Below are 10,870 nucleotides of genomic sequence, written 5' to 3'. Positions count from 1 at the left end.
TTTACTCTGATCAAGAGGATCTGTGAAAAGAAAGGTCATAAAATGGGGCAAAACTCACTTAAACAAAATGTCTTGTTTAACAAAAGAAATTTTTGGCTCAATTGTGGTCGTACGTTGATCACCTGTAATTAAGCAGCAGCAATTGATTGCATGTCATCAAGTCATCGTTGACTTTTAGCAACCATATGCTGTAGATAGATTTTCTCCAGGAGGATCTGCCCCTAATCTAGTCCTTCAGGTCATCCAAGGGTGCTCCAATTGCTCCTGTAACTGAGTCTGTTTTAATGCTGGTTATCTTCTTCTCTTTCCTTCAATCTTTCTTAGCACTAGAGCAGACATGTCAAACACAAGGCCCAGGGGCCAGATCCGGCCCACGAAGTGGTTTCATGTGGCCCACGAAGCCATCCTGGAAACAGTGAGGGAACGGCCCCCACTGCCTTGACCCTGGCCCAGAGACCCTCCTTTTGCCAGAGACCCTCAGATCTGTCCCACTCCTGCCCAGGCCCCCATAGGCACCCTTGATGCGAAGGATGTAGAGCTGGCCACGCCCACCCAGTAGGCCATACGCACTCTAGCCACGCCCACCCTGGCCATACCCACCTGGCCCCCTGAGGGCAACCGCAATGCTGATGTGGCCCTCAATGAAATTGAGTTTGACACCCCTGCACTAGAGGCTCCTCCTGAGAGCTGGGTCTTTGAATCTGAATTAGGATAATTTGAGGCTGCCCCTTTGTACCTACGAAAATTCTGCGTTGATTTATTTTCTGATCTATTTATTTGTTTTCTTGGCTGTCTGTGGTATTCTTATGTGGTTTCTCCAACCCAAAGTTCAAAGGGGTCAATGGAATTCTTTATACTTTATTGGCCAAATGTGGTTGGACACACAAGGAATTTGTCTCCAGTGCGTAAGCTCTCAGTGTATATACAAACAACAAAGGGATAGGTCGTAGATCATAAGTCATAGTTACAATCATTAATCATGAGATACAAACAAGTGACAAATCATGTGATACCAATAGGAGAAGACAGAAGGAAAGGAGAAGAAAAGATAAGAAATGGGAAGATAATAGCAATACAGCCTACTACATGTGTAAATATATTTAGGCTTAAGACAGTGCTGTGGGAATTAGGTGTTCAGCAGAGTGATGGCTCAAGGAAAGAACTATCTTTGTGTCTAGTTGTTTTGGCACACAATGCCCTATAGTGGCATCCCAAGGGGAGGAGTTGAAACAGTTTATGTCCAGATGTGAGAGGTCTGTAAATATTTCCTCAGCCATCTTTCTGGTTTGTACAGTATACAGGTCCTCAATGGAAGGCAGGTTGGTTGCAATTGTTTTTTTTCTGCAGTCCTAACTATCTGTTGAAGTCTGTACCTGGCCTGTTTGGTTGCTGTGCCAAACTAGACAGCTGTAAAGGTACAAATGACAATAATCCCTCTGTAGAACTGTATCAGCAGGTCCTTGGACAATCGGAGCTTTCTGAGTTGATACAGGAAGAACATGTATAATATTACCTGATTTTGATGGGCAACATGTACCAGCCTTTGAACTCTGGTGCTGGAGAAGACTCCTGCGAGTCCCTTGGACTGCAAGGCGATCAAACCGGTCAGTCCTAGAGGAGATCGACCCTGACTGCTCTTTAGAAGGCCAGATCCTGAAGCTAAAACTCAAATACTTTGGCCACCTAATGAGAAGGAAGGACTCACTGGAGAAGAGCCTAATGCTGGGAAAGATTGAGGGCAATAGAAGAAGGGGACGACAGAGAATGAGGTGGCTGGATGGAGTCACTGAAGCAGTAGGCGTGAGCTTAAATGGACTCCAGAAGATGGTAGAGGACAGGAAGGCCTGGAGGAACATTGTCCCTAGGGTCACGATGGGTCGGACACGACTTCGCAACTAACAACAACAATGTACCAACTCTGGCCTTGAGCATCTAATAATTCAACACAGTCTTCCTTCAGCCTTCCCAAAGGTTACTATAACTGTAGAGCTTTAGCAGTGAATGTATTGGAGCAGAAGCTGTTTCTGCACACACTCATCTGAGTTCCTGTATGAACAAACATTTGATTGCGGCCTGAAGCTTTTCCCACAAAGCTTTGAAGTGGTTTCTTGATAGTAGGCTTTCTTCTCTCTCTTATCAAGCCTAAGAAACACTTAAGCTTTCTATCAGGACTTGTTCATCTCAACTGTTTCTTTCAGTGGCTGATGTTCTCCTTGCCGTATAGAGATTACAACAGCATTTGAAGTAGAACCACCAACCTATAAGATAATGGCAGGCAACATGTAAACAGTATAACAGAGTTGGGAGGGACCTTGGAGATCTTCTAGTCCAACCCCCTGCTCAAATACAAAATCCCATACTATTTCAAACAGAGGGTTGTCCAATCTCTTAACTTCCAAAATATAGCTTCCCAGCCCCAAAGCACCCTGAGATTGTACCAATGGCATCCAGTGGCGAAGGATATAAATAGACGTATAGGTGCTAAGCCTTTGGGACCCCAAGAAACTAATTTCTGGTGTTTCAAATCCCAACTCAACTTCCAAAAGCCATTCAATTTTTAAGTGAAATTTTTGTACATTGATCCCATTGCTTCATTGAAAGGCCTCCTACGGCCCATCAGCAGATGGGGAGGGTGGGTTTTATCTCCCAGGCTAAGACCATGTCTGCTCTTAAGTGATGGTCTTGTGATGGACTAAAGGAATTTCAGTTGCACAGCTGGAAGACCCCAGTGAAGAGTGACTGGAGAAAAAAAGCTCTTCTGGGAGAAGAAAAGATAATCAGAAATAGGGTTCCCTGCCGGAGCAGGAAGCTAAACTAAAAGACCTCCAAGGTCCGTTCCAACTCCTATCCTATCCTATCCTATCCTATCCTATCCTATCCTATCCTATCCTATCCTATCCTATCCTATCCTATCCTATCCTACCCTACCCTACTCTATCCTATCCTATCCTATTTCTTACTCTCTTGCCTCCCAACATGTAAGTTTATCAACTGAATGTCTGGATGAAAAGCCACCTCTGAATAATTGAAGCATGCCGTAAGAGACCATCTCAGAAAGCGTCACCAAATGGTACGTTTTCGTGCAACACAGAGAGAAAGCAATGGAATGCTTAGGAGGTATTTGAAGTATTATTAATTCAACTCCCTCGACCTGTGACCACATTTAAGCTTAAAATTGCTAAGCAACAGAGTTAAGTGAGTTTTGCCCCATTTTTTGACCTCTCTTGCCACAGGTAAGTGAATCGAGGTAGGTAAAATGAGGACTCAGATTGTTGGGGGCAATAAGCTGACTTTGTAATAATGCCGCTTTGGGGGGGGGCGCGAAAGCCCTAATAAGCAGGCATATACATAGAATGAAGGCTATTGCTAAGCACATTGATTTGTGCTTTAGACTGTAAGCCGCCCTGAGTCTTCGGAGAAGGGCGGGATATAAATGGGATTAAAAAAAAAATCCCTGCAGATGTTAAATTAGTAACACGGTTGTTAAGTGAATCTGTCTTCCCCATTGACTTTGCTTGTCGGAAGGTCACAAAAGGTAATGACATGACCCCAGGACACTGCAACCATCATAAATATGAACCAATTGCCAAGCATCCCTATTTTGCTCACGTGACCATGGGGATGCTGCAACAGTCATCAGTATGAAAAACAGTCATAAGTCACTTTTTCCAGTGCCGTTGTAACTCCCCCCCCCCGCACATGCGTGCTAGTCGTTTCCAACTCTAGGGGCCGGTGCTCATCTCCGTTTCAAAGCTGAAGAGCCAGCGCTTGTCCAAGGACATCTCTGTGGTCATGTGGCCGGCATGAGTAGACACCAAAGGTGCACAGAATGCTGTTACCTTCCCACCCTAGTGGTCCCTATTTTTCTACTTGCATTTTTACGTGCTTTCGAACGGCTAGGTTGGCAGAAGCTGGGACGAGTAACAGGCGCTCACTCTGTTATGCGGCACTCGGGATTCGACCCGCCAAACTGCCGACCTTCTGATCGACAAGCTCAGCGTCCTAACCCACTGAGCCACCGCATCCCTGTAGTTGTAACTTTAGGTAAAGGTAAAGGTTCCCCCGCACATGCGTGCTAGTCATTTCTGACTCTAGGGGGCAGTGCTCATCTCCGTTTCAAAGCCGAAGAGCCAGCGCTTGTACGAGGACGTCTCTGTGGTCATGTGGCCGGCATGACTAGATGCCAAAGGCACACAGAACGCTGTTACCTTCCCACCATAGTGGTCCCTATTTTTCTACTTCCATTTTTACGTGCATTCGAACGTTCACTAAACAGATGGTTGTAAGTTGAGGACTACCTGTAGATTGAATCAAATGCAGGCCTCCCCCCCTCCCATTGTTCAGCTATGTTTTGAAATAGAGCTGGCCAGATTTCCCCTTCAGCCCAAAGAGTTGGTTCACACTTGCTTTATAGGAATGCTGCATGTTTATGTGTACATACATCTGTACATCTGGAGTGTTTCACAGTGAAACCTATAGAAAGCTGCTGGTGTAACTAAAGTGAATTATTCTGCTTCTCTTGACTCAAATATCCAGAGGCTTTTGAATTATTCCAAGCATTCTCAGCTCCTAAACATAAAAATATGGTACTTCATAATGGACGTGATCAAAAAGTGGCACCAACAAAGAAAGACAAGGAGAATTAAATATAATTTGATTAAAGTTTTTAAACTGCACTTGTTTAAATTTGAAGCCACCTGGAGCTTGAGGCACAGGCCAAATAAGCTTCCTGGTTCCTTCCCACACCTGGCCTGGTCATTGGGTGTATTTCTGCCAAGGTATTGTATGCAATATGACCTACTAGGAAAACAAGTGTTATATAACATTATCAAAAGTTTATTATGGTGAAAGACCAGCATAAGGGTACATTCAGTTTAAAAAACATAGAAAATAATCAAAGTCTAAGAATGATTATTATAAACAGCCAAAAGACATAAAAGAAAAAAGTATACATAGAAACAGAAGTTTAAATGGAATTGAAAGGAAAACTAAGAGAATGAGATGGGAGTACAGAACATAAAGGTTAACATGTGACAAGACTAAATATTTCACTCTACAGAACATGCCATTTGAGGAGCTGGATGCTCATTAAAGGCTAGTTTATACCACAGGTCATCCATCACCTGACGAATTCTAAATGCTGCTCCACAGAAATCTGGAAGCATTACACACTGCACCAAGCGGCAGAGAGGCATGGAAATGTCTCGTGAACCCTGAATATTTATGCAGTAATGGTGTTGTGATTCAGGGTCAGCCTGTGGGTTCGGCAGTTGGGTCGGACGACTCAGAGGAGGAGGGGGGTGTTGAAGAGCTTGCTGAGGGGGTTGAAGATCTTGCTGATGAGAGCCCTCAGCCAGGCCCCTCCCACCTGGTCACAACGGAGACCCAGCTGTGTGAGCCTGACAGCGTGGATGAAGATGACCCACAGCTGGCCCTGTTCAAGGACGCCCGACGCAGGAGGCAGTCAATCAGGAGGAAGGTAATGGGGCACCTCGGAAGGAGGCAGAGAGAAACCACGCCCTGAACTGTATAAAAGGGGAATGCGTGGGAGGGCTGGTTTGCTGAAGGCAACCACTTCATTAGCTCCTGTTTCATAGCTCCTGTTTCATGGTTGGTGTCTTGTTTTGCTCTGTTTTATCTTAATAAATTTGGCAGGCTTAATTCCAGCCTCTTGCCGTTTGTAAAGGGGTTGTCCCTGCCTTTTCTGCAGGGCCAGTAGCAGTCTGGTACAGAACAAATGGCAAGATAAGCCTGATGCAAACATCTCTGCAATAAAGCCATTGGAGAAGCACATGCTGTTGTTTCACAGTAGGGGGAGTGTGGTGGCGGAGCAGTTAAGACGCTGGGCTTGCCAACCAGAAGGTTGGCTGTTTGAGACCGAAGTACCGTGTGATGAAGTGAGTTCCCTTTATTTGCCCCAACTCCTGCCAACCTGGCAGTCCAAAAACAGATAAATGTAAGTAGACAGATACCACGTCAGTGGGAAGGTAACAGTGTTCTGTGTGCCTTTGACAAACAGTCATGCTAACCAACAGTCATGCCAACCATGGAAAAGATAATGCTGGCTTTTGGGCCATGAAACGTAGATCAGTACCATCCTCTAGAGTCAGACACAACCAGCAGGAGAAAACTTTACTTTTTTTTAATCCACAGAAAGAGAGGCAATGAATTATAAACTGACCTCTGAATTCTGTTAATGAAAAGAACCAACCTTGAATTCTTTGATGTCCTTCAAATTTAGCAAGTGCAAGATCATTCATCTGCATAGTTAAAATGCTGGCTTAGAAAGTCGGGCTAAAATATGGAGGACACCAAAGATAGAAAGCTGAAATTCTGCACGGAGTATTTCTATGATCCATGATGATCAATATGCAAAAAAAAAAAACACCCAGAAGCTTTTGTGCAATTGCACTTTACTGCTAAACTGGTCATCCACTAACCTCTGCTGATAATCAGGTATATGTAGTTAGCCTTTACCTAAGTAATATTTTACCATTTTTCTCTCCTCCTTCGTGGCCAATATTAAGACTCGATTCACTAAAGAGAGTAAGGCCACAAATTAAATTAATTTCTAAACTGCATTCCCAATGGGAAATCAGAAATTCAAGGCTTTTCTACACTCATTACTGTCTGCCTCATGTGGACTTTCTTGTGTGCAGTAAGGGAGGAATAATGTGTGAAGCACCGTCCACACTCTGGGCATCTGAAAGGTTTCTCCCCTGTATGTAAACCTAAATGATTTATAAGCTTAGATCTAGTACTGAAACCCTTCCCACACTCTGGACATTCATACGGTTTTTCTCCCGTGTGAGTCCTATGGTGTACTACCAGATGGGAATTCTGACTGAAACCTCTCCCACAATCAGGACACTCATATGGTTTCTCTCCTGTGTGAGTCCTCTGGTGTATCACCAGCTCAGAATTCCGACTGAAAGTTTTCCCACATTCCAAACACTCAAATGGTTTCTCTCCTGTGTGAATCCTCTGGTGTATCGCCAGGTGGGAACTACGATTGAAATTTTTCCCACAATCCAGACACTCATAAGGTTTCTCTCCAGTGTGAGTTCTCTGGTGTATCACCAGGCCAGAATTCCGACTGAAACTTTTTCCACAATCCAGACACTCGTATGGTTTCTCTCCTGTGTGACTTCTCTGGTGTAGCACAAGGTGGGAATTCCGACTGAAACTTTTCCCACAATCTGGACAATCATAAGGTTTCTCCCCAGTATGAGTCCTTTGGTGTGCTACAAGGTCGGAATTCCGACTGAAACTTTTACCACAATCTGGACACTCATATGGTTTCTCCCCAGTATGAGTCCTCTGGTGTAGTACCAGAGCATAATTCCGACTAAAACCTTTCCCACAATTAGGACACTCATATGGTTTCTCCCCAGTGTGAGTCCTCTTATGGATGACTAGGTCGGAATTCTGAATGAAACTTTTTCCACAATCTGGACACTCATACGGTCTTTCTCCTGTGTGTGTCCTCTGATGTATTACTAGGTCAGAATTCTGACTGAAACTTTTCCCACAATCTGGACACTCATATGGTTTCTGTCCTGTGTGCATCCTCTGGTGTATCATCAGATTGGAATTCTGACTGAAACTTTTTCCACAGTCTGGACACTCATAGGGTTTCTCTCCTGTGTGAGTCCTCTGGTGTATCGTCAAGTTGGAATTCCGACTAAATTTTTTGCCACAATCTGGACACTCATACGGTTTCTCCCCTGTGTGAGTCCTCTGGTGTATCACCAGGTGAGAATTCCGACTGAAAGTTTTCCCACAATCTAGGCACCCATATGGTTTCTCCCCCATGTGAGTCCTCTTGTGTATCACGTTTCCTAAAGCTATTTGCCACATTAAGGGCAGTTGGTGGCTTTTCTTGAGTGCCGGTCCTTTCATGCATAATAAGCTGTTCTTCTGCAATCTGTGCTTTTCCCTACAATACACACATTGTGAGGTTTTTCCACCAATGATATTTTTGGATTCTCAAGTTCAAAAATATTTTGGATACCTTCTTGGATGGTGCTTTCAAGCTAGTCTTACTTTCTTCAAAGGGTGAAGCATGAATGCCTGCCTGTCCTATGTGACTATCAAGTGACCATTTCTTTCTGCACTGATTTCCAGATTACTTCCCCTTTTTCTGAATTTGAAAATAAACCCCCTAGACCTTTTCCTGGAGTGTTTGTTTGAATTCTGCATGCTCAGTTTTTTTTCAACTCAAAACTCTCTTCCATCTTATTCTCTTTTGTCTGTCACCTGTCTGGAGAAGAAGACTTTCATAGTTTTCTGGAGGAAGCAAAAAAGAATTTCATAGTTGGCTGAATATGGTTTCCTTTTAATATTGCTTGTGATCCTCACGTGTCTGGAATTCTCTTCCTAGCATCCTCTTGGTCTACAAGATTGACATAAAAATTTAGTTTATTGGTTGTTTCATAAAATGGCTGCAGAACATGTGAAAACTGCAAGAGGGAAAAAGCATGCATTACAATGGAAAAGCAAACATGCCAAAGTGCTAGATTAACCTCTAACATTGACTATGATTTATTTGATGTATAGAAGACTAGCAAGATCCAAGTTCAAATATCCACACAATCATTAAATTCTCTGCTGGACTTCAGTAAGTCACAATTTTTTATCATTACAAACTGTTATTTTCAAATGCATCAGGAAATGCTGAGGCTAGACTATACAGATATGCACAGGAGAGAGAAATGTAGATAAGACACACCTTTGAATATATATGTCTGTTCCAGAAGTGGGTATGCTCAAACGTTTGGGTCTAATTTTAGAGGCAGCAGGGCTTCAACAGAGGAGAGGCTTCAACCAAAGAAATGGTGCTCAAAGCATCTGCAAGATATAACGCCCAGTTTTGTGCATGAAACTCCCCAGTTCCCAAGAAAACAACACGTCCATGAAATCAAAGCGTCCACCCTAAACTTAAGGAGACTTTTCAAAATCTCCCAACCAGCAGAAAATTGCAGGCACCACTTTTAAAGCGACCAGCACCCCTGGAATAAAATTTGGGGTGGGAAGGAACACGCAGCAGCAACATACAACATGTTCAGTCTTTGGTTTCTACCTTCTTTCTGCAGCGTGGAGGAAATCAAACAGCCCTACTTGCTCCCGGCCTCTCCTCCGACCGGTCCTCAACGCACCTTCCAGCTGCTGTAGTCCCGGGAAGAGCAGGACAACAGCCCTCCATTCTGCTACCATCCTCCCATGGGTCAGCCGGAAAAGGAAATTCCTCCGTTCTTCTCCTCTCTTCCAAATCCTCTCTAGACATCCAGCACTCGATTGTTTCAACACCTTTTCGGCTCTGTCGCTCCCCCTCCCGTTGGATTTCAGTGCTCAGCAACCATCAATGCCGCCTCTGAATTGACGGCTTTCTAGACGCCGGGTGTTAGTCATATTTAATAGAGCGCGCGCCATCTAGCGACATAGGGCTGACTTACAGGCTTCTATCGTTTGCAAGATTTTTGATTGATTGCTATATGCTACATCGATGCACTCATACCTACTATAACTGAAGCAAGAACTAAACCAAGGGAAAGCATCCTTTGGGGAGAGTGGGTGAGACAGAGACGATGGAGATGCTGGCTCAGCTAGACTCAGAAGACCCCAGTTCAGCAGTTGGCTCTAATCTCTGTTGTATGGAAGGGACGCGGTGGCTCAGTGGGTTAGGACGCTGAGCTTGTCGATCAGAAGGTCGGCAGTTTGGCGGGTCGAATCCCGAGTGCCGCGTAACAGAGTGAGCGCCTGTTACTCGTCCCAGCTTCTGCCAACCTAGCAGTTTGAACGCATGTAAAAATGCAAGTAGAAAAATAGGGACCACTACGGTGGGAAGGTAACAGCGTTCCGTGCGCCTTTGGTGTCTAGTCATGCTGGCCACATGACCATGGAGACGTCCTCGGACAAGCGCTGGCTCTTCAGCTTTGAAACGGAGATGAGCACTGGCCCCTAGAGTTGGAAACGACTAGCACGCATGTGCGGGGGAACCTTTACCTTTACCTTTTACCTCTGTTGTATGGAGGAATCTGAATGAAAACCAACACCAACATATGTTGTCTTGATTCTTTTTTCTTTCGGGAACTCAAGGTGGCATAGAAAGCACTTCCTAGGTAGCATCCTGGGCCAAAAAAAGAGGTTGATTTTAATCTCCCCTACCCGCCTATCTCCCTTCATGGACATACTTTTTGACTGCCAATTGGCATCCCGGTATTCCATAGCTCTTGGAATACCTTCATGCCTGACCTAACCCCAAACTGGAACTTCTTGGAGTCTTAATCCCCATGCCCCTTATGTCCAATGTTTGTTTTTGGCACCTTCAAAACAGACTTCATACCTGGACTGGTTTCTCTGCAGTTTCCTTGGCAAGGATTTTTGAAGTGGTCTCCCCATTTCCTGCTTCCTAACCCCGAGAGAGGGACTAGGTTTTATGCCTATGGCAGGACTGGAACTGAGCACTTCCCAGTCTGTAACTTGCAGCTTTAACCATTACACCTAACTGGCTCTTCTTACTCCTCACAAAATCTACTCACTCGGCGGTTCCTGTGGCTGCAGCCTTTCAAGATCTAGTACATCTTTGCAATCGAGTTCTCATTATTCTCCAGAAAAAGAACCTTTTTTGTCTTAAATCTGAGCTTCAAACTTTTCTTCTGAGGAAATGGAATCTCTCTCCGACTGGAGACAGGTGGCTTCTGGCCTGTCCAGAAGAAATAACTCCTTTTACTATGAGATTGCCTATTGCAGAATTTTACTTGATTTTATGTTAGATAGATAGATAGATAGATAGATAGATAGATAGATAGATAGATAGAGTTTGTAGGTTTTATGGAGTCTAATTAATCTATTTATTTACTGTAAAGGA

At 44.2% G+C, this 10,870-nt stretch overlaps 1 long non-coding RNA gene across 1 annotated transcript; it reads right to left on the bottom strand.

The window, feature by feature from the left end:
• Positions 1 to 4,715: 4,715 nt before the first annotated feature.
• LOC310636142 lies at positions 4,716 to 10,679 on the bottom strand. Its single transcript, XR_014491615.1, has 4 exons — positions 10,019 to 10,679; positions 9,083 to 9,644; positions 8,732 to 8,850; positions 4,716 to 8,395 (listed from the first exon to the last, which is right to left on the bottom strand). It is a non-coding gene; the product is annotated as an uncharacterized lncRNA (long non-coding RNA).
• Positions 10,680 to 10,870: the final 191 nt, after the last annotated feature.

Source organism: Vipera ursinii (genome assembly GCF_947247035.1).
Source record: "Vipera ursinii genome assembly, chromosome: 2".
NCBI classification, from domain to species: Eukaryota; Metazoa; Chordata; class Lepidosauria; order Squamata; family Viperidae; genus Vipera; species Vipera ursinii.
This window is presented reverse-complemented; position numbering and strand designations above follow the sequence as displayed.